Genomic DNA, 21,732 nt, shown 5'->3' on the forward strand with positions numbered 1-21,732 from the left:
CTCAGATCAATGGAACAGAATAGAGAACCCAGAAATGGACCCACAAACATAGAGCCAACTTATCTTTGACAAAGCAGGAAAGAATATCCAATGGAATAAAGACAGTGTCTTCAGCAAGTGGTGCTGGGAAAACTGGACAGCGACATGCAGAAGAATGAACCTGGACCACTTTCTTACAACCATACACAAAAATAAACTCAAATGGATGAAAGACCTAAATGTAAAATAGGAAGCCATCAAAATCCTCAAGGAGAAAGCAGGCAAAAACCTCTTTGATCTTGGCTGCAGCAACTTCTTACTCAACACGTCTCCGGAGGCAAGGGAAACAAAAGCAAAAATGAACTATTGGGACCTCATCAAAATAAAGCTTCTGCACAGCAAAGGAAACAATCAGCCAAACTAAAAGGCAGCTGACAGAATTGGAGAAGATATTAGCAAATGACATATCAGATAAAGGGTTGGGATCCAAAATCTATAAAGAACTTATCAAACTCAATGCCCAAAAAAACAAATAACCCAGTGAAGAAATGGGCAAAAGACATGACTAGACACTTCTCCGAAGAAGACATCCAGATGGCCAACCAAGACATGAAAAAATGCTCAACGTCACTCATCATCAGGGAAATACAAATCAAAACCACAATGAGATACCACCTCACACCTGTCAGAAGGGCTAACAATAACAACTTAGGCAACAACAGATGTTGGCGAGGAGGTGGAGAAAGAGGATCTCTTTTGCACTGCTGGTGGGAATGCAAACTGGTGCAGTCACTCTGGAAAACAGTATGGAGGTTCCTCAGCAAATTAAAAATAGAACTACCCTACGACCCAGCAATTGCACTTCTAGTTTTTATCCAAGGGATATAGGTATGCTGTTTCCAAGGGGCACATGCACCCCAATGTTTATAGCAGCACTATGAACAATAGCCAAAGTACGGAAGGAGAGACCAAATGTCCCACGATGGATGAATGGATAAAGAAGATGTGAGATATATATATACACATATACACACAATGGAATATTACTGGGCAACCAAAAAGAATGAAATCTTACCACTTGCAACTACATGGATGGAACTAGAGGGTACTATGCTAAGCGAAATTAGTCAGAGAAAGACAAAAATCATGACTTCACTCATATGAGGACTTTAAGTCACAGAACAGATGAACACAAGGAAAGGAAACAAAAATAATATAAAAACAGGAAAGGGGACAAAACAGAAGAGACTCATAAATATGGAGAACATACAGAGGGTTACTGGAGGGGTTGTGGGAGGGGGGATGGGCTAAATGGGTAAGGGGCATTAAGGAATCTACTCCTAAAATCATTGTTGCACTATATGCTAACTAACTTGGATGTAAATAAAAAAAGTAAAATTAAACTAAAAAAATAATAATAAAAATTAAAAAACAGCTTTGTCTCATTCAAATTGATAAAAAATATCACTTTTCCTTTATCTAGCTCAAGCTGTAAAATGTTAAATAGTGAGACTATAAAACTCAACAAAAGAAACAACTGGGGAAGGCATTCTTTGTGAATGGACATGAAACCTTACAGGTAAAGTTGGAAATCTTATGCCACATAGTACATTTTGTTTTTTAAATGAGACGCTTTCTCTCATCTCTTAAGAATTAAAAAATGTTTTTCCTACCTTGCTATTTCTCCCACTGTCACTATTTTCATTGTCAAGTGAACTCACTTTTTTCATTAACAAATCAAGCAAGATGAGAATGTCCATTATTTGAGCAGATGCCTGCAAATATCTGCAGAGATGGAAGAGCAAGTACGAATATGTCATGTTGATTCTGGACTTCTTTCTTCTAGAGAGTCCATCATTCTTGAGTATTAGATATTTTTGCATATTTAGGAGATGTGCTGTAAAAAGTTTCATGAAGTAATGGTTGTGGTTCTTCTCACTGAGAGAACAAAAGTTTAACCATCCTTGTGAATTCAAGGCTGAGTCAATTTAGACAAGGAAAGTAGAAAGAATGCCCAGTTTTGGCAATGGATTCAAATACTTTACCAAGGAATAAATTATCTGTGGTTGGAACACCAAACATGAAGCTTAGAAACAGTGGGTGAGGAAGGCAGGTAATATTTTGATTTCTATACAGGACTAACATACTGGAATATAGATGATATAGGCATACAATTTAAATTATAGATGAAAATTCTCACCTACATTCTTTGAGAGCAAGGGTCATAGATTAATCATTTTTACATCAGCCTATTTCCTTTACTCCAGGTGATTTCATCCATTCCCATGACTTAAATGTCAATGTATATCATGCCTAGGATATATGTCATTTAAATGTATGACTTCCAAATTTGTATCTCTAACCTGGACCATTTTGTTGAGCTCCATGCTAGCATGTCTAAGTATCTAACCTGGATATTTAATAGGAATCTTAAAATGAACATGTCCACAGCAGAATTCTTTATTTTTCCCTGAAATCCTGCTCCACACAGCATTTTCCATTCCTGGTCATGAAACTGCTACCCAATTACTGAAGCTCCAGATACAGACATCATCCTCATCCTGCCTTTTCTCTTTTATCACCATCACTCACCTCGTCAGCAACTTCTATTGGCTCTACTTCCAGAATGTTACTCTTATCCACCCACTGTTTTCCATGTTCACTACTGCCACCTTTATCCAAGCACCATGAGTCCTTGCCTTTTCTATTGCAGCAGCATAATTGCTATCTCAGCTTTCCCTCTCCACCTACTACAAACTCTTCCAAATAGTAACTTCAAATATCAACCAAATAATGTCACTGAACTGTTTTGTCACTACAGACAGAAAAAAAATCCCAACTCATCACCCTCACTTACAAGGCACTACATAATCTACCTTGACTCTCCAGGGTCTCACATTAGTAAGACCACTGAGGTAGGGCTGGCAACACAAGTTAGTGGGGAAGTCAACCTAGTTTTTAAAAACATTGAAAGGCCTTCAATGAAAGAGAATGTGTTTAGGGAAAAGGAGTTCCCCTACTCATTTTTAACGACTTTTCTAAGAGCTAGAGATTTTCACCTACAACATAATCAATTCGAGAGGAAAAAAAATCTAAGAAGGTGTTAATGAAAAAATGCTAAGCATCCCAAATTGCAAGTCCTCTTCAATAGGGAGCATAAGATCATTAGTGGAATTAACTTGGAATTGAATAACTATTTTGGGACCCCACAGCACACACCCCAACTATCTTTCATCCAAAAATGTTATCTCTAACCTGTGACCATTCTTTCCCCAAACTGACCTCCTACAAGGCACTTGTGAAAAATCCTGCCTCAATATTTTATTTCTCTGTAGAATACCCTTTATCTTTACAAATCAGTTTGAATTGTACTGAAAGTTCATTAAGGCATTATCGTGGGACCTCTTTCTAATATTAGCTGTTAAATCCTCAGGTTGTAATCAAATCCTTCGGGCACTTTATTACCTAAACAATATTGAGTGTGGCCTAAAACAGGTAATATTTTGCCAAACCCAGACCAATGGTGGGAGGTTTCAGGATGGGGCTCCAATGTGCATTTATTCATAGTTGTTGGTATTGCTTTTCAGAAGTTTCAATGGTGGTTTGAATTTCTCAAGGGTTACACTATGATTTCTCCTGTGTAGTGCTCTACAGCATCACTGATTAGCCATTTACAAGAGTATAAGCCCCCGTCTTCTTAAAATAAATAGCCTGTAGTCTCCTAGGATATCATGACAAAGTACCATACAGTAGGTGGCTTAAACAATAGAAATTTATTTTCTTACAACTCTGGAAGCTACAAGTCCCAGATCAAGCTGCTAACAACATTGGTTTTGGGACACATCTCTCTTTTTGGTTTATGGACAGCCATTTTCTCATTTTTTTTTTAAATTTTTTTTCAACCTTTATTTATTTTTGGGACAGAGAGAGACAGAGCATGAACGGGCGAGGGGCAGAGAGAGAGGGAGACACAGAATCGGAAACAGGCTCCAGGCTCTGAGCCATCAGCCCAGAGCCTGACGCGGGGCTCAAACTCACGGACCGCGAGATCGTGACCTGGCTGAAGTCAGACGCTTAACCGACTGCGCCACCCAGGCGCCCCAGCCATCTTCTCATTGTATCCTCACATGGCCTCTTCTCTGTGCATGCCCAAAGAGAGAGACAGAGAGATAATCTCTGATATTTTCTCCTCTTCTAAGGATACCAGTTCTATCAAGTTACAGTTCCAACCTTATGACTTCATTTAAACTCAATTACCTACTTAACGGCCCAATCTCTAAAGATGGTCACGCAGAGGATTATGGCTTCCACATATGAATTTTGGAGAGGACACAATTCAATCCCTAAAAAAGAGACTTTGCAATATTGGGAGGAGCATCTTAACAGAAATCTCCAGTTAAAACCATACAATCCGAACAACTGAAGTATGGGCTAAAAGTGGTGTCACAAATCTGGCACTAGGGGACACGAAACTGAGCTGAACTATATAGACAGCAATGTAAATCTAGTTACTGCCAGTCAGAGAAAAATATCATAATTTCAGTTTTAAACACAATAATGTGCTGTTTTTTACTTGTAGCAAGAATTACTATCAATCTCAATTCATTGGGCCAGAGACCCTTGTGGTGTTACCAAAAGCCTTGCCCATCATGTAGCACACTACCTACACTCGTGAGTTCATTATGCCAGATTTTTTATTGTTCAAATTAACTGTGATTATAAGTTAGGGATAAATAAAGTAAACAAGCATGCAAAGTTTGGGTTTTTTTTTTCTTTCAGAGAGGAGAAGATTTAATGCACTGTAGGAGTAATTTACTAAATAGTACTTCAGCTTCTTACTAATTAAAGAGTGACTCAGGTCATGCATTTAAGTGCACACAGCCCCAGATGTCTCATAAGTCAACAACACTACATAAACAACACCATTTTATCCTGAATTGAGCACGTTGAACACTGGCAAAGTTCAAATTTGCTAGAATCCTTACTTTGTAACCTGCACTCCATTTCAATCATCTCAAGTAAGGAAAGTTTGCTGGCATACATTTTTTTCTTTGTTGATTCTCTGGTATAACACAACAGTTCGGCCACACTAATAACTTTGACAATATCCAAAACTACCTCATCAATTTATGAAAGCAGTAGAGCTTTACCAAGCCATAACTCTTTAATTGGAGTCAAATAGCTGTTTCTTTGACACTAAGTGTTGCCCACCTAGATTTTGTAACCTAATTTGCTTAGCTAATGAGAACAGTGTGTCACAGTAGATAGAAGTTGGTCTGAAAATTAAAGCAGCAAATGTAACGGAGTTTTCTGTTCCAGGGAGAGTTACTTTGAAATCCAATAAGGACAACACTGATTAAAAAGGAGGTAGTTTAGGTTTCACTAGGACTTCCAGCATGTATATTCTTGCATATACAAATGATGAGACCAGTACATAAAGTTAGTCATAATCAAGGAAGCTGTTCACTTATATAACCATTTTCACTCCCAGGTTAATGGTATAGCTGAAAATTGACATGTCTAAAAATGGCTACTAAAATAATTCAGGCATCAGGTAAGAATTTGGAGCTGAACAAAGTATAGGATAGTTGCTTATAAAATAGAATATTCAGAATTACACAAAACCATATAACACCATCATTTACAGTTGGAAGCTTATTGAAGCTCCCTGGGGTATTTTGTAAGTAAAATTAGGCCTTAAGTGTCTGTGAAATTATGAACCTTTGCACACATTAATTTGCATAAGTATAAATAACTTTCTGAATCTAGATCCAGCCTCTATCACTACCTCTGAATTATAGTGTCAACTTTATCTCAGCAGACTATTTCAACAAACACCATCAATGAATACTGAGGCCTTTTATGTGCCAAACACTGCTCATGTGTAAGGGATGACAGCCGAGAGCAGGAATAGACAATAAATAAGTTTAAAAAAAAAAAACAGACTAAGTTATTCCAGATGGTGGCTCATGTAATAAACAATTAAGAAAGTAATAAGTTAGAGAGTAATAGGGTAGGAAGACATACTATAAATAGAGTGGTCAGAAAACCCCCTTCTGGACATAGGACACTTAAGCTGAGAACTTTTAGTTTAAGAAGAACTTTTAGATAAGAAGGAACTATCCATGTGAAGACAATGGAAGAGTGTTCGAGGCTTTTGAAAAATCTGAAATGAATTGGAACATGGCATTCTTGAGGAATAGTAAGAGGGCCAGTGTGTCTCAGTGTAGAAGGTAAGAATGGTAGAAAGGAGTTAAGGTCAGGAAGCTAATTTAATAACATGTGGCCCAATCCTAATGTCTACAGGAAGGGAGGACACTAGGGAAGGATAAATTTCTAACTTCCTATCCAGGAGTAGGGAGAAGCAAAAACAGAGCTTCAAGGCTGCTAGAATAGAATGACCTCCTCAGTGCTCCCTTAATATTATAATTATTATTCTTTCTAGAGAAGGGGCCAGCAAGCTTTTTATTTCTCAAGCAGGGGCTGGGAAAAGGATAAGTTACAAATATTTTAGTCTTTAAAGGCTCTTTTTAAACTATTCAATGTTGAGGGCACCTGGATGGCTCAGTTAGTTAAGCATCAGACTCTTTGATTTTGGCTCCAGTCTTGGTTTCATGGTTTGTGAGTTCAAGCCCCACCTCAGGCTCAGCACAGAGCCTGCTTGATATTTTCTCTCTCCCTCTCTCTCTGCCCCTCCCTGCTCACTCTCTGTCTCTTAAAATAAATAAACTTTAAAAAACTATTCAATGCTGCTGTTACATATATGAATGAATGAAGGTGACTGTGTAAAACTATATTTATAAAAACAAGCAGTGGCCACCTTTGACCTGCAGGTTTGCTGATCACTATTCTAAAATCTCTAAAAAATTTAACATCTGTGCAGTTCACTTCTATATCAAAAATATTATCATTCTAATGTAGTATCTCTTTAAGAACACCAGGTTACTTTTATTCTACTGATGCTAACTGAAAAAGAAATTCTCTATGAAAGATTTGAGTTCCAAACATTTAATGCTTAAATTAATTTGCACATCCTCAACTGATACATGTTGTCAAAGAGGCTCCCACACTATGTTTTCATTATCTCACTTTTCCCATCATTCATATAGATGGCTCCTTGGTAATTTCATCCTTCATTTCAAAACTCTTGTTATGAGGCAATAGACCATTAATGCGGCACATAGATCTTCCTGAAATCTATATGAAGAACTTAATGAAGCTACAGGACACAAAATAATTGCCAGTAGAATACATTTTCCTAAATCCGTTATGGTATTATCAACAGTTTAATGGTAGTATATTTCCATGTAGGCTGTATACCGGGGAAGTATTAATAAAATTATACTATTTACATAAATCACTATATCAGGGAAGAATTATGTGTTTGTCACAGCCAAAACACACAAAGAGGGATCAAATGACACTTTTAAAAATGATGATTGAATCCCAAGCTAAGAATATAGAAAAATGGATAATTTCATGGATGAGTTTTAGGTCAGAATAGGTCCATCAAATGCCAATGTTTCTTGCTCCAAAATGTCACTTTGGCTTAACCCCTTGTTTTCTTTTTTCTTTTTTTTTTTTAACATTTATTTATTATTGAGAGACAGAGAGGCACAGAGCATGAGCAGGGAAGGGGCAGACACAGAATCTGAAGCAGACTCCAGGCTCTGAGCTGTGAGCACAGAGCCCAGTGCAGGGCTCGAACTCACAAACTGCGAGATCATGACCTGAGCTGAAGTCGGACACTTAACCAAATGAGCCACCCAGGCACCCCACTAACCCCTTGTTTTCTTGCAGACAGCTCCTCACTTAGATTAGGTCCTCCTCCCTCTATGCCTGGTATTAAAGTACTTTTTGTTTACCTCTAAGTCTCTTATTTCTAAGTTAGCCTTTTTTCCCCATAACCCCTAGAGCAATCTCTAAATAATATTTTCATCAGTATTTTGCAACTTTGCTTAAAAATTTTAGACTAGCATGCTCACTTATATGTGGAATCTTAAAAAAAAACAAAACAGAACAAAAACAACAATAACAGCATCAAAACTCATAAATACAGAGAACCGATTGGTGTTTGTCAGCGGCAGAAGGTAGGGGTATGGAAAATGGGTGAAGGGGATCAAAAGGTACAAAGTCCTGGGGATATAATGTACAGCACAGCAAGTACAGGTGAAAATACTGTATTGTATATTTGAAAGTTGCTAAGAGAGTAAATATTAAAAGTTCTCATCACCAGAAAAAAAATTGTAACTATGTGAGGTGATGGATGTTAACTAGACTTATTGTGATTGTTTCACAATATATACAAATATCGAATCATTATGTTGTACATCTGAAATGAATATAATGTTATATCAATTATATCTCAATTTAAAAAGAGATATAGTAGTGTATTTTATTCCCTACAATCATGATTTTTAAAAAAATAATTATCACAGTTCACTATGTCAAAAAAAATTCTAATTGAGAATAGAGATTTTCCCTAACAAGGTAACCATTTCTTATTCTTATTATTTGCCTACTACACTTAAATCTCATCCTTATTCTAATTCTCTGCTCAGCACAACTTCTCCATAGCCTCTGGTGAACAAATCCTTCCTTGGCCTTTCCCAACCTCACCAAGCAATAAGTCACTCCCTCTTCTCCCCTGCATAATGGTAAATATACCTCCAGTTTAAGATTATCCCATTGTACTACAATTATGTGTTTATTCATCTGTCTTTCCCCAAATGAACTACTCACTCTTAGAGTATAGGTTTCACATTCATCTCTTTATTCTTTTTGCCTGGTTCATAGTGGACACTCAATATATGATTATTGAATAAATTAACACAGTAATCAGCAAAAAAGTCTTCAGCTATGTCAAGGACTTATGTTCAACTTCACTATCTTGAAGATAAGAATTGCTTCTTCTTCTCCAGTGAGTGTAATTTCCAGAACTAAAACTGACTAAAGATATGCTCTGTAAAATTCTAACTCAGTAGGTCTGAAGGACAGGCTCAAGAATCAACCCTTTGCATTAGCATCCTCAACATTTTGTGGCAGATGGTCCATAGACACCAATTTGAGTAACTCTGAACTACAATGTAAGTGTAGAACTTGGGTAAAGGCCCTCAAGAGAGCACTGGAACAGGTTTAGATGCACTGTGGCCCTATATTATGGTTAGCTTCACGCACGGATGGATATATGAAATAACAGCATTTTCATTCAGATTTTACTACTGATTTATCTTTTTAAATGGATTTTATTTTTACTGAAAATGTATTGGTTGATTTACATTCTGGGAAATAATACATAATAAGCAAGAAAGAGAAGAGGGCAATATTTGAAGAACCGTAATGTTTCAATGGATAATGTTTGATTAATTTTTTTCTTTTAATTTTTTGCTATTTAATGTTTATTTATTTTTGAGAGAGAGAGAGGCGGGGGGGGGGGGGGGGGGGAAGAGACAGGGACACAGGATCCAAAGCAGACTCCAGGCTCTGAGCTGTCAGCACAGAGACCAATGCGGGGCTCAAACTCAGGAACTGCGAGCTCACGAACTGAGCTGAAGTTGAATGCTTAACAGACTGAGACACCCAGGCGCCCCAACATTTGATTAATTCTAATGGATTAGCTTTGATATTTTAGGAAAAGGCTTTTTGTGTCTTTTTAATGTTTACTTATTTTTCAGAAAGAGAGAGAGCAGAGGAGGGAGAGAGAGAGAGGGAAAAGGAGAATCCTAAGCAGGATACTCACTGCCAGTGCAGACCCCACCGAGGGCTCAAACCCACCAACCCTGTGATCATGCTCTGAGCTGAAATTAAGAGTCAGATGCTTAACAGACTGAGCCACCCAGGCACCCTGGAAAATGTTTTGATTACATTATCTGTCTTAGATTCAAAGACCTCCTAAGTTGTGCTCAAATGGGTGCCAGGGCTTTGTATAGACTTTTGTTCAAGTCCTTGCAAGGGAGTTTTTTTATCCAACTATTTATTCTTCATGATAATGGAGCACTGTTTTTTTCTTCCACAGTCTGTTGGCATGCACTACAGCTAGCTCCCTACAGCAGCTGCTAAGAGGAAAATCGATTCCACCACTAGAAACTGAAGTCTCAGAAATTCTGTCATGTCACATGTCACATGACATGAATTTTTGTTTAATTTTATTTTCATTTTTTTAAATTTACATCCAAATTAGTTAGCATATAGTGAAACAATGATTTCAGGAGTAGCTTCCTTAATGCCACTTACCCATTTAGCCCATCCCCCCTCCCACAATCCCTCCAGCAACCCTCAGTTTGTTCTCCATATTTATGAGTCTCTTCTGTTTTGTCCCCCTCCCTGTTTTTATATTATTTTTGTTTCCCTTCCCTTATGTTCATCTCTTTTGTCTCTTAAAGTCCTCATATGAAAGATGTTTGTCTTTCTCTGACTGACCAATTTCGCTTAGCATAATACCCTCCAGTTCCATCTACGTAGTTGCAAATGGCAAGATTTCATTCATTTTGATTGCCAAGTATTACTCCATTGTATATATATACCACCTCTTCTTTATCCATTCATCCATCAGTGGACATTTTGGCTCTTTCCATACTTTGGCTATTGTTCATAGTGCTGCTATAAACATGTGCCTCTTCGAAACAGCACACCTGTATCCCTTGGATAAAAACTAGAAGTGCAATTGCTGGGTCGTAGGGTAGTTCTATTTTTAATTTGCTGAGGAACCTCCATACTGTTTTCCAGAGTGACTGCACCAGTTTGCATTCCCACCAGCAGTGCAAAAGAGATCCTCTTTCTCCACCTCCTCGCCAACATCTGTTGTTGCCTAAGTTGTTAATGTTAGCCCTTCTGACAGGTGTGAGGTGGTATCTCATTGTGGTTTTGATTTGTATTTCCCTGATGATGAGTGACGTTGAGCATTTTTTCATGTCTTGGTTGGCCATCTGGATGTCTTCTTCGGAGAAGTGTCTAGTCATGTCTTTTGCCCATTTCTTCACTGGGTTATTTGTTTTTTTGGGCATTGAGTTTGATAAGTTCTTTATAGATTTTGGATCCCAACCCTTTATCTGATATGTCATTTGCTAATATCTTCTCCCATTCTGTCGGTTGCCTTTTAGTTTGGCTGATTGTTTCCTTCGCTGTGCAGAAGCTTTTTATTTTGATGAGGTCCCAATAGTTCATTTTTGCTTTTGTTTCCCTTGCCTCTGGAGACGTGTTGAGTAAGAAGTTGCTGCAGCCAAGATCAAAGAGGTTTTTGCCTGCTTTCTCCTTGAGGATTTTGATGGCTCCCTATCTTACATTTACGTCTTTCATCCATTTGAGTTTATTTTTGTGTATGGTGTAAGAAAGTGGTCCAGGTTCTTCTGCATGTCACTGTCCAGTTTTCCCAGCACCACTTGCTGAAGACACTGTCTTTATTCCATTGGATATTCTTTCCTGCTTTGTCAAAGATAAGTTGGCTCTACGTTTGTGGGTCCATTTCTGGGTTCTCTATTCTGTTCCATTGATCTGAGTGTCTGTTCTTGTGCCAGTGAACAATCCAAATTTTAAAACTGCCAACAAATTCATCACAAAAACCACGATCTTCCAAAACAAGTCTGTGTTTTTCTATCTAGATCCAACCAAAGGACCAATTCATTGGAATAATAATATACTTTTCATATTAAGGAGAAAAATTTTTTGAGACATTTAAGTATAAAATAAAGTTTCCGAAATACATACCTAGTGGACAACCTAATGCCTTCCAAATACCAGACCATGTGAAAGTTTTTACAGGTTCAAAGGAAAATGAGAAAAAGAAGCCCCTTGGACAGGCATCAGTTGCTCCCTATTCACAGAGTCATATCTAGAACAGAAAAAAACCAAAATCAGAGCTAAGTCCCTTCTATCTCTATTAGGAGTTAAGTCTCATAATAGCTTCTATAATTCTTTACAAAATGTACCTATGTCAGGCCACTTTAGGAATAGTATTCTGAAAATTATTGTCCTTAATTAGGTCATCAGTATTGAGTGTTAAAGTCTTTGGTCACCAGTAATTGTTATAAACTATGAGACCAAGAGTATAAGTGCTGATGCTGACCACTTCCTGCCAGCACTCTGTCCCTGGATCTCTGAAGATGTCTTCTTCCCTGAGTGGAGCTGTAGGTGTGAACATCCCTCTTTGATTCTCTCTTCAGGTTAGATGGTCTGGGATCACAGATTAACTCATGTCTTAGAATGTAGAAAAGATGTCCAGAAAGAAAGTTGCCCATGGTATAGAAAATATCCAGAAACTAATGGTTATCTATATTTACAAGTGACCAACTTAAGTTCCTATTCTCCTATTCTCTTCCACTAGATCCCATAGTAGTATAAAAAATAATTCAAAAATATCATTATTGTTTCATAATATCCCATCTTATTCTGACTTGATTTAAGGTAGCCATGAACTGACACTTGGTAAGCACCTGTACATCATACAGTCTGTCTTAGTACTTTGCATATTGTCTCACTTACCCTAACAATTTGTTATATTTTAAATTTTCCATTTTATAGATGCTGATATCAAGGCTTCCTGAGATTAGCCTGAATATTACACAGAAGTAATATCTGGATTGAAACCCACATCTGTTAGACTTCAGCCTATTATAGCACCATACATTCAATACCTCAAAAAACTAAATCTCTATATGAGACTCTTGGGTAAATCTATTTCTGCTGGCCAAAAAGCTGACTCAGGTATCAAGAGCAACATAAGAGGCCAAAATGACCTGTCATGTACCTACTGCAGCAAGAGGAACCTACATGGACAAGGTTGTAATCACTCAAAGCATTTGGGATTTTTTTTTCTTTTGTATGTAAATAATTTCAGACACATAGTGAAAAGTCCATCTTATTAGTTTGCAATCAAACAATGTTTGATTAAAACTTGTATTAATGCCAAGTGATAGCATTCAACTTGAACATACATTTCCCCCTAAGAGTCATATCTAAATTACTTCTATATCTATTTATGTAATCTTTCATGAGAGGACAAAAAATTTGCAATATTGAAGATATTCATAAGAAAATTCCACAGGCTATGTCAGTAATTTCAAGAGAAAAGCTTGGAAAATGACCCAGACCATAACAGTATCGGTGGAATAGGTACTTAGCATTCTAACATGACTAATTTGAAAGATACTTATTTAAAAGTAAAAGTTCTACTGTATTTTGGTGTTTTAGAAAATATACCATGGTTAATAATAATATTGTTCTATTGATTTCATGACGAAGTTAAATTCAAATGCTAAAAATTACTAGTTCCAGAGTCTCATGGAATGATAATACAATTGTAAAGATGATGGGGAAAAAAAAAAACAATTGTAAAGATGATGAGAGAGACAGAGACCAAGAGAGATTATTCAGTATAAACAAACATCACCTAGGTTTTCCTTTGAAAATTTTGTCTTTAGGGGCGCCTGGGTGGCACATTCCAGTATGTATATGCCTTTTGATTTCGGCTCAGTTCATGATCTCATGATTCATGATATCAAACCCTGTGTTGGGCTCTGTGCTGACAGTGTGGAGTCTACTTGGGATTCTCTCTCTCTCTCCCTCTTTCTGCCCCTCCCCACTCATGCACTCTCTCACTACCTCTCTCTCAAAAACAAATAAATAAACATTTTTTAATTTGCTTTTATGCCTAATAAATCTTTTTTTTTCTTTAATTTTGAGAGAGACAGCACGAGCAGGGGAGGGGCAGAGAGAGGGAGAGAAAGAGAATCCCAGGAAGACTCTGTGCTTCCAGTGCAAAGCTAGATGTGGGGCTCAAACCCATGAAGCTGGGAGATCATGACCTGAGCCAAAATCAAGAGTTGGACGCTTAACCGGCAGAGCCACCCAGGCACCTCTTATGCCTAATGAATCTTGACTGCCATTTTAATAAAAGCAAGTAATCTGCTATTCATAGACCATAAATAAGTACTAAGTATGCATTTATACCAGTTTTTGTGATGTCGGGACCCAAGGATATAAGAATTCTAGCTAAAATTGTAGTGCTAGAATGAAGAAAAGGAGAAACATGCTGCATACTCTGGCACAGTCTGGACCCATCCATACATGGTACCTCTACAGCCATGTCTTCTTCTAAGAAAGTCTCTCATAACTGATCATAGATTTTTTTTCCCAAGCTAGTCCTCATGGTGCCTTACAACTGTTCTCAACATAACAACCACAGTTAACACTTTTAGCAGATTAAAGTTGTCATGAAAGATGAAGCGCATCTCTCATCCTAGAAGGTACATGGGCATCATTGACTCTAGAGGAGAAATGGACACCTGAGGTATCAGTTTGCACTTCCTCTGCCACCATCACATGTGAACCCACTGGGAGAGACATTACAATAGGTCCCATTCTCAGAGGAAGGGCAGGGCTGAGCACCATGGGTTATTGAATGGTTACTACATTTAGTTCTTAGAAAAACTCTTAGGTCTAGAGATTGTTTTTCTGCATTTTTCAGCTGGGGAAAGGATATACAAAGAGGTTAAGTGAGTTGTCTCAGGTCACAGAGCTGGGGTCTGCTACAAAGACGTGTAGTTCCTTTCCTCACTAGCTAAGTGGTTGTAACGTGCAAATACAAAATTTATTGATATACATTAAGTTCATATTCACCCATGTCACTAAGTTTTGTTATTGTTTTTACATTTTTTCTCTTGATTAGTTTTATATTTCCCATGTGTCCCATAATAGCAGCTGCAAAGAACGATCATCCTACCTTATCCTTTTCAACTTCTATGCCTCTAATTTCTGTCTTTGGCCTAATTGCAATAGCTGGTGTCTTTAAGCAATGTTACCATGATAGTACTGATAGTGGAAATCCTAACCTTGTCCCACATGTTTATGGAAAAACAGTACTGCTTCCCACATCAATATTGATGTTAGCTTTGGGATTGAGCCCAATATATTTTTTATCAAGTTAAGACTATTTTATTTAAGGTTTTAAATCAAGAATGTACACAGACTTTTTTTTTTAGCACCTTTGAGATATAATGCACATGCCATTCAATCTAATGGCTTTTAGTATATTCACAGAATTGTGCAACCAGTAACACTCTGATTTTAGAATCTAATTTAGAATTTGATTTTCTACACTTCAAAAAGAAACCTCAGACCCATTAGTAGTCACCCCCTTCCTGACCCCAGCCCCACACTAGGCAACCACCTATCTACTTTTGTTTCTATAGCTTTGCCTTTTCTGTATATTTTATGTAAACAGATCATACGATATGTGGCCTTTTATGGATGACTTACATCAAAATGTTTGCAAATGATCACATGATTCGCCTTAGATCTATTACTGATCTAAGTATGCTAATATATTTTCTCATTAGAACCACCTTCACATTCTTGGAATGACCTCTTTAAATTGATGACTGAATTACCTTTGCTAGTAATTTATTTAGGATTTTTAAACCAATATTGTGTTGCATATTGTCTTTTATGATTTTTTTGTTGGAATTTAGTAACAATGTTTTATGTATACTACTTCATAGGATGGATTTGGAAGCTTTTCATCTTCACCTAGGTTCTGGAGCAATTTAACTAGTACTGGATTTATACCCTGTGAAACACCACAGAATCCCTTTTAAAGGATTAATTCTTTAACAACATTGTTTCTTCTATGCTAGTCTTTCAAAGTTTTCCTCCCTTTTCTGGAATCTGTCTTGGTAAATTTTATTTTTCTAGAAAACTATCCATTTCAAAATATTTCAAATGTATGTTCATGAAGCTTAGAAAACCAGCCTCCTATGATTCACTTAATTTCATCTGCAACTAAGGTTATTTTTTTCTCGTTTCTTCTTTAGCATGTTTGTGCTTTCTCCCTTTTTCTTGCCTACTTACCTGACATTTATTATTTATTTTTTGAGACCCAACTCAGATACACATGCTGCTCTACTATTTTTCAGTTTTTTAATTTATTGATTTCTACTCTACCTTACTAATTCCATACTTTGGCTTTCCTTTGGTCTTTTTCTAACTTCTCCAGTTATGTGTTTAATTCACTTATGATCATGCTTTCTTATTCATTGATATAAATACATAACATTTTATCCTCTGACCCTTACTATCAACTGTAAACCCCTGTGCTGATATGTAGTATTTTCATCATCAATGAAATTATCACTCTATTTCATGAATTATAAATTATGAATTCTATGAATTATTGAAGAGGAAATGACATTTCTATGTGGTGGGACTTTTTGTATTTATTGATTGATTGAAATATAGTTGATACACAGTGTTACATTAGTTTCAGGTGTACAAAATAGTGATTCAACAACTCTATACGTTGTGCTATGTTTACCACAAGTATAGCTACCATTTGTCCCCATACGATGCTATTACAATACCATTGACTATATTCTCTATATACTATACATTTCATCTCCATGACCTGTTGAGTCCATAACTGGAAGACTGTGCCTCCCACTCCCCTTCACCCATTTTGCCCAACCCCTCAGCCCCCTCCCCTCTGGCAACCACCAATTCATTCTCTACATTTATTAGCCTGTTTCTGCTTTGTTTGTTTGCTTTGATTTTTCAGATTCCACATGTAAGTGAAATCATATGGTATTTGTCTGATTTATTTCACTTAGCATAACACCTTCCAGGTCTATCCTTGTGATAAATGGCAAAATATCATTCTCTTTTATGACTAATATTTCACCATATATATATATATATATATATATATACGTGTGTGTGTGTGTGTGTGTGTGTATTATCACCACATATATATCATATAAATCATGCACATATCATTTTACATATAAATATATAATATATAGCACATATATGCTATCTATAATATATATGAAATATACAATAAATCATTGGGAGATATGTATGTGTGTGTGTGCGTATATATATCTCACAATCCATTGATCTATGGATTCATTCATCTCTTTATCCATTCATGTATCAATGGACACTTGCGTGTTTTGTAAACCTTGGTTATTGTAAATAATGCTGTGATAAACATTGGGATGCACATATCTTTTTGAATTAGTGTTTTTGTTTTCTTTGGGTAAATAGTAGTGGAATTACTGGATCATATGATGTTTCTATTTTTAATTTTTGGAAGAAATTTCATATTCTTTTCCCAAGTGGTTGAACCAATTTACATTCCAACCAATAGTGTATGAGGGTTCCTTTTTCTTGTGGTGGGACTTTTTGATTTTCTGATTTTAAGTTCTAATTTACTGCATTCACATCACACAATCTTGCCTAAATTCATTTTATTTTATGATAGCTATTGAAGTTTCCTTTGAGGCATACAATATAAAGAGTAGAGTAGAGTAGAGTCACATTCCTTGTGACTATCCTAAGGTAGCTGAAAATAAGGCATATTACCTATTTTTAAGGGATAAAGTTCAATATGTATATCAAGTAAGTCTGCCTCATATGTCTATCTTGTACTTCTATTTTTCATATCCCTAGTGTTTTTAATCCTTAGTTTTTTGTTCACTTGATTTTTTTGGTCCCTTTAATTCGTTATGGACAGAAAAAGATGAGTTAAAATCTATTATGACCACTGTGTTTCTAATTCTTCTTATAATTTCCTAGCATTTCCTTTATGAATGTTGATTTTATATTATTTAGGCCCTAACATTCATAACTGTTGTATATTTATTGGAAAGTGTGCCCATTGGTAGTATTGGTTCCTTTTTTTTGATGTATTTATTTTTTGCCATAAATTATATATAACTAGACCCAATTCTCAATGTTAATCCTTCTGCCATTATTTTCTTCTCATCATTTGGAAAACTAAAGCTCATCCTCTCATTATTTCTTCCAGAAAAATTCATGAGAACAATATTCTCTAAGTTCTTGCATATTTGATGTACATATATGCTGTCTTTACATTTGAATGACAGTTTGTCTGAATACAAAATTTGAGGGTCACACTTCTTTTCCTTGAAGACTAGTAAGACTTGTTCCATTATCAAATACTGCTATAAAACAATCTAAAGACAGGCTGATTTTTTTTTCATTTTAAGTGACTTGATTTTATTGCTTAGCTTCCCAAATGACTACTCTTTAGATCTTTGATGTCTCATTATTATATGTTTATTTGCTGGCATAGACTAAACTGCTGTCAAAAGTTACATAAACTCACTATGTAAGAGCTCAAAAAGAGTAGAGATTGTTTTCTTGCTAGGGTATCAATATTCCAGGTTAGGATTTAAAGGACTTCTTTTTTTTTTTTTAATTTTTTTTTTAACATTTATTTATCTTTGAGACAGAGAGAGACAGAGCATGAACAGGGGAGGGGCAGAGAGAGAGGGAAACACAGAATCTGAAACAGGCTCCAGGCTCTGAGCTGTCAGCACAGAGCCCAATGCGGGGCTCGAACTGACGGACTGCGAAATCATGACCTGAGCCGAAGTCGGCCACTTAACCCACTGAGCCACCCACGCGCCCCTTAAAGGACTTCTAATCACGTGGTCACTCAGCTCTGGCTTCTTTGATCAATGTGGTCACAACAGCAGCCCATTGGAAGGAATGAGCATGGAGTAACCTCACGGAGTGTTATGTGGACTATGTTAAAAATGGGAAACATAACTTATGTTCACACGCCATTGACTAGAATGCAGTCGTATGACACAAAGGAGGCCAGAAATGTGTTTAAGTGTCCAAGATGAAAAATTTTAAAAGCTTTAGGTGGACATTATCAATTTTAGCCACAATCTGTTCCTGAGCCACCACATAGGCATGCAAATCCTACTGACCACACATGTAAAACATTCACTCCTCCCCAAGGGAAACACCCCAACATTATTCACCAATTGCATCTAATACAAAGTCTAGGATTTCTGCATGATTTCTAGCCATTAAGGCCCAATTCTGGTTCCTTAAGGATTAATCATCTACAGAGTAAAAACACAAGTTATCTATCCTCCAGTCTCACAAAGAAAAACACATCTAATATGCAATAATGGAGTACAGACAAGATAACCAGAATAACAATCTCTATTTAGAAAAGGAAAGAATGAGGGACGCCTAGATGGTTCAATCAGTTAAGCATATGACTTTTGATTTCAGCTCAGGTCATAATTTCACAGTTTGTGAGTTTGAGCCCCGCATTTGCTCTGTACTGACAGTGCAGAGCCTGGTTGGGATTCTTTCTCTCCCCTCTCTCTCTGCCCCTACATCACTTACTCTCTCTCTCTCAAAATAAAAAAAAAAAAATTTAAAAATTTAAAAGGAAGGGAAAGAATGAGAAACACACAGTAATCATAGCAATGATGGAATCCAGTTGGGTAAGCATTGTGAAGTCTTAGCAAAGTTAGAAGTTTCTCAATTATACCTGCTCTCTCTGAAGACTTTGCTGTTTCCCAAATCCTCTTGCCCCACCCTCCAGAAGATTCTTTTTTGCCCCTTATCCATGGCCATATCTGAAGTGAAGACTGGGAAGTATGACCCCCTTGGAAACTGTACAATGAAAGCAATGTGAGCTAGGATATAATACATCAAGGCCCAGCCCACACCCTTTCTATGGGCTATAATGGCAACCATGTGAACCACAGCAAAGGATTAATGATAATGTTGACTGGGCAAGTATCAGTAGCCTTTGGTGGAATAAGAATCCTGAATCCCTCAACAACTATGTGGAAAAGTGGTCCTCTTTCCTGAACTTGGAACATTTTACCTTGACCATTAGAAGAGAATTCCTTTGTATTTTGAATGTATTTGTTATAATAATCTAGCCTCTACTAATTAATATACAAATTAGAAACAGGAATGGGATAATGCCATAACTCTGACTTAAAATATATGATACTGGTTTCGTGGTTAGGCAGTTGGTAGTAAAGAAACAGACATTATAAGCTAAAAAGCTGGAGACCCATGCTGTGCTGGGGAAAACCATTAAATATGCTTCATTCCACTGAATAAAACCATGACACATGGCCACTCCCAAACTAAGCAGAGAAGTATGATCTAGCTCTGTGCTCAGGAGTAGGAAGAAAAGGTTTGGTAGTCAGCAGTCTCTGGTATACCATTCTGTATTCTTTTTTTTTTTTTTTTTTTTTTTTTTTGAGACTTGGTATGCCCATTTACTCTGCAGATTTAATGCTTTTGTTCATAAAGAGTATTTTCAGAATTCTTTATTCTGGTGTAATATTTCTATTTTCTTCTTCAGGGCCTCCATTTAAACTTACATTTTATTTGCCTTGAGTATTTTCAGTATCTACACCTACATTCAATCCAGGCCACTTATAAAGGGGCTAAGCTATCAAGAAGTATTCCATGAAAAGAATTATTTTGGAAAATTCATGAAAGTTTTCACAGGAGTTACTACACCAATGATAAAGAAAACTAAGCAGTTGTGGATAATATTATGTACCTGGTAGATTAATATACTGATACTCAATCTTGACCTGATGGTTTATTATCATTACTTTATACTTAATTTTTCAAAACATGATACACACTTAAAAAAATAAATCTTCTGAGGCAACATTCTCCAAGTAATACAGCATTCCCCCAATTTGTCCACTCTGAACACAAAAACCTTGGCTACAAAACGTGAGTATAATATATCTGTAGTAATTACACCCTATGAAGTCAACAAAAGAGGCATTGAGAACAACTGAATGACTCCCATGAAAAAAAGAACAAAATGGAGACCAAATTACCAAATAAGCAAATATGTATAAAACTATGAATGCTACAGTAGGATTGAGATATGAATGTTCTCATAACAATCTACTTATTTTAAATAAGCCAACCAAGGCTATCACAACAGGGTCTATTCTGGTTCTCTGGATTTTTCTTTTTTACTCACTGGCAACTTTCTCCTATTCCTTTTCTGTATGTCTACCAAATTATTCTAAGTGGAGACATGACTCTCCTATGCCAGATTTTTTGTTATTATTATTTATTAAAATTATTCCAGAGGAGAGGAGCCAAGGTGGTGGAACAGCATGGAAGCTTTTTGTGTGACTCGCGCCCATGAAATACAGCCAGACCAACACTAAACCATCCTACACACCTAGAAAACCGATTGGAACATTAACTCAACAATCTGCACAACCTGAACCACAGAATTCAGCAGGTACACAACACAAAGAGCTGAACTTGGGGAGCAAGAAGCCCCGAAAGATAGGGAACCCCTTTTGTGGGCGGAGAGACGCAGGAGACTGGGGAGGAGGGGAGCATACGGGAAAAGCACACCTCCCCAAAAGCAGCTGGAGAGAAAATGGAAAATTGGAAACAGCTGCAGGAACTAAACTAAAAAGGGAGAAATGAGAAAGGAGAGGGTTTAAATGCCATTAAGATTGTAAACAAGGGGAGCTCAAAGGCTGCAACTCTGCAGCTCGATACCTGGTAATGCTCTGGTGGGAAAGGTGAATCCCCAGGAACAGCGTGGGGTCCGGGAGGTTCTCAGGCCACATGGGGAAAAGCGGTTCCACTGCTGGAAGGACATTTGGTAGAGACTATTGAAGCCACCTGGTCCCAGCAGACCCCAGAAGGCAGCCACATTCGCTGGTGCTGGGGCAAAGTTGTTGAGGGTGAAGCCTGGTGCCAGATGTGTGTTGAAATTTTCCATGATCCCTGAAACGCTGAGGCTACACTGTCTCACAATTTTTTTGGGCGGGGGAGAGCAGGCTGGCACCTGGCCACAGTCTCAGGGCACCAGAAACAAGAGGGGCCAGCAGCATTTGTTCATTCAGCCATTGCTCGGTGAGACCCTCCAGCATAGGGGCGGAGCAGGTCAAAGCTGCAGTCCTTTGGAAGTAAGGGGCC

The 21,732-nt window shown here is 37.2% G+C and overlaps 1 pseudogene; it reads right to left on the reverse strand.

Moving 5' to 3' along the window:
• Positions 1-4,550: 4,550 nt before the first annotated feature.
• Positions 4,551-4,685, reverse strand: LOC111557389 (annotated as a pseudogene).
• Between the last annotated feature and the right edge of the window lie 17,047 nt (positions 4,686-21,732).

The sequence above is a fragment of the Felis catus genome, chromosome D3 (assembly GCF_018350175.1).
Source record: "Felis catus isolate Fca126 chromosome D3, F.catus_Fca126_mat1.0, whole genome shotgun sequence".
Lineage (NCBI taxonomy): Eukaryota > Metazoa > Chordata > Mammalia > Carnivora > Felidae > Felis > Felis catus.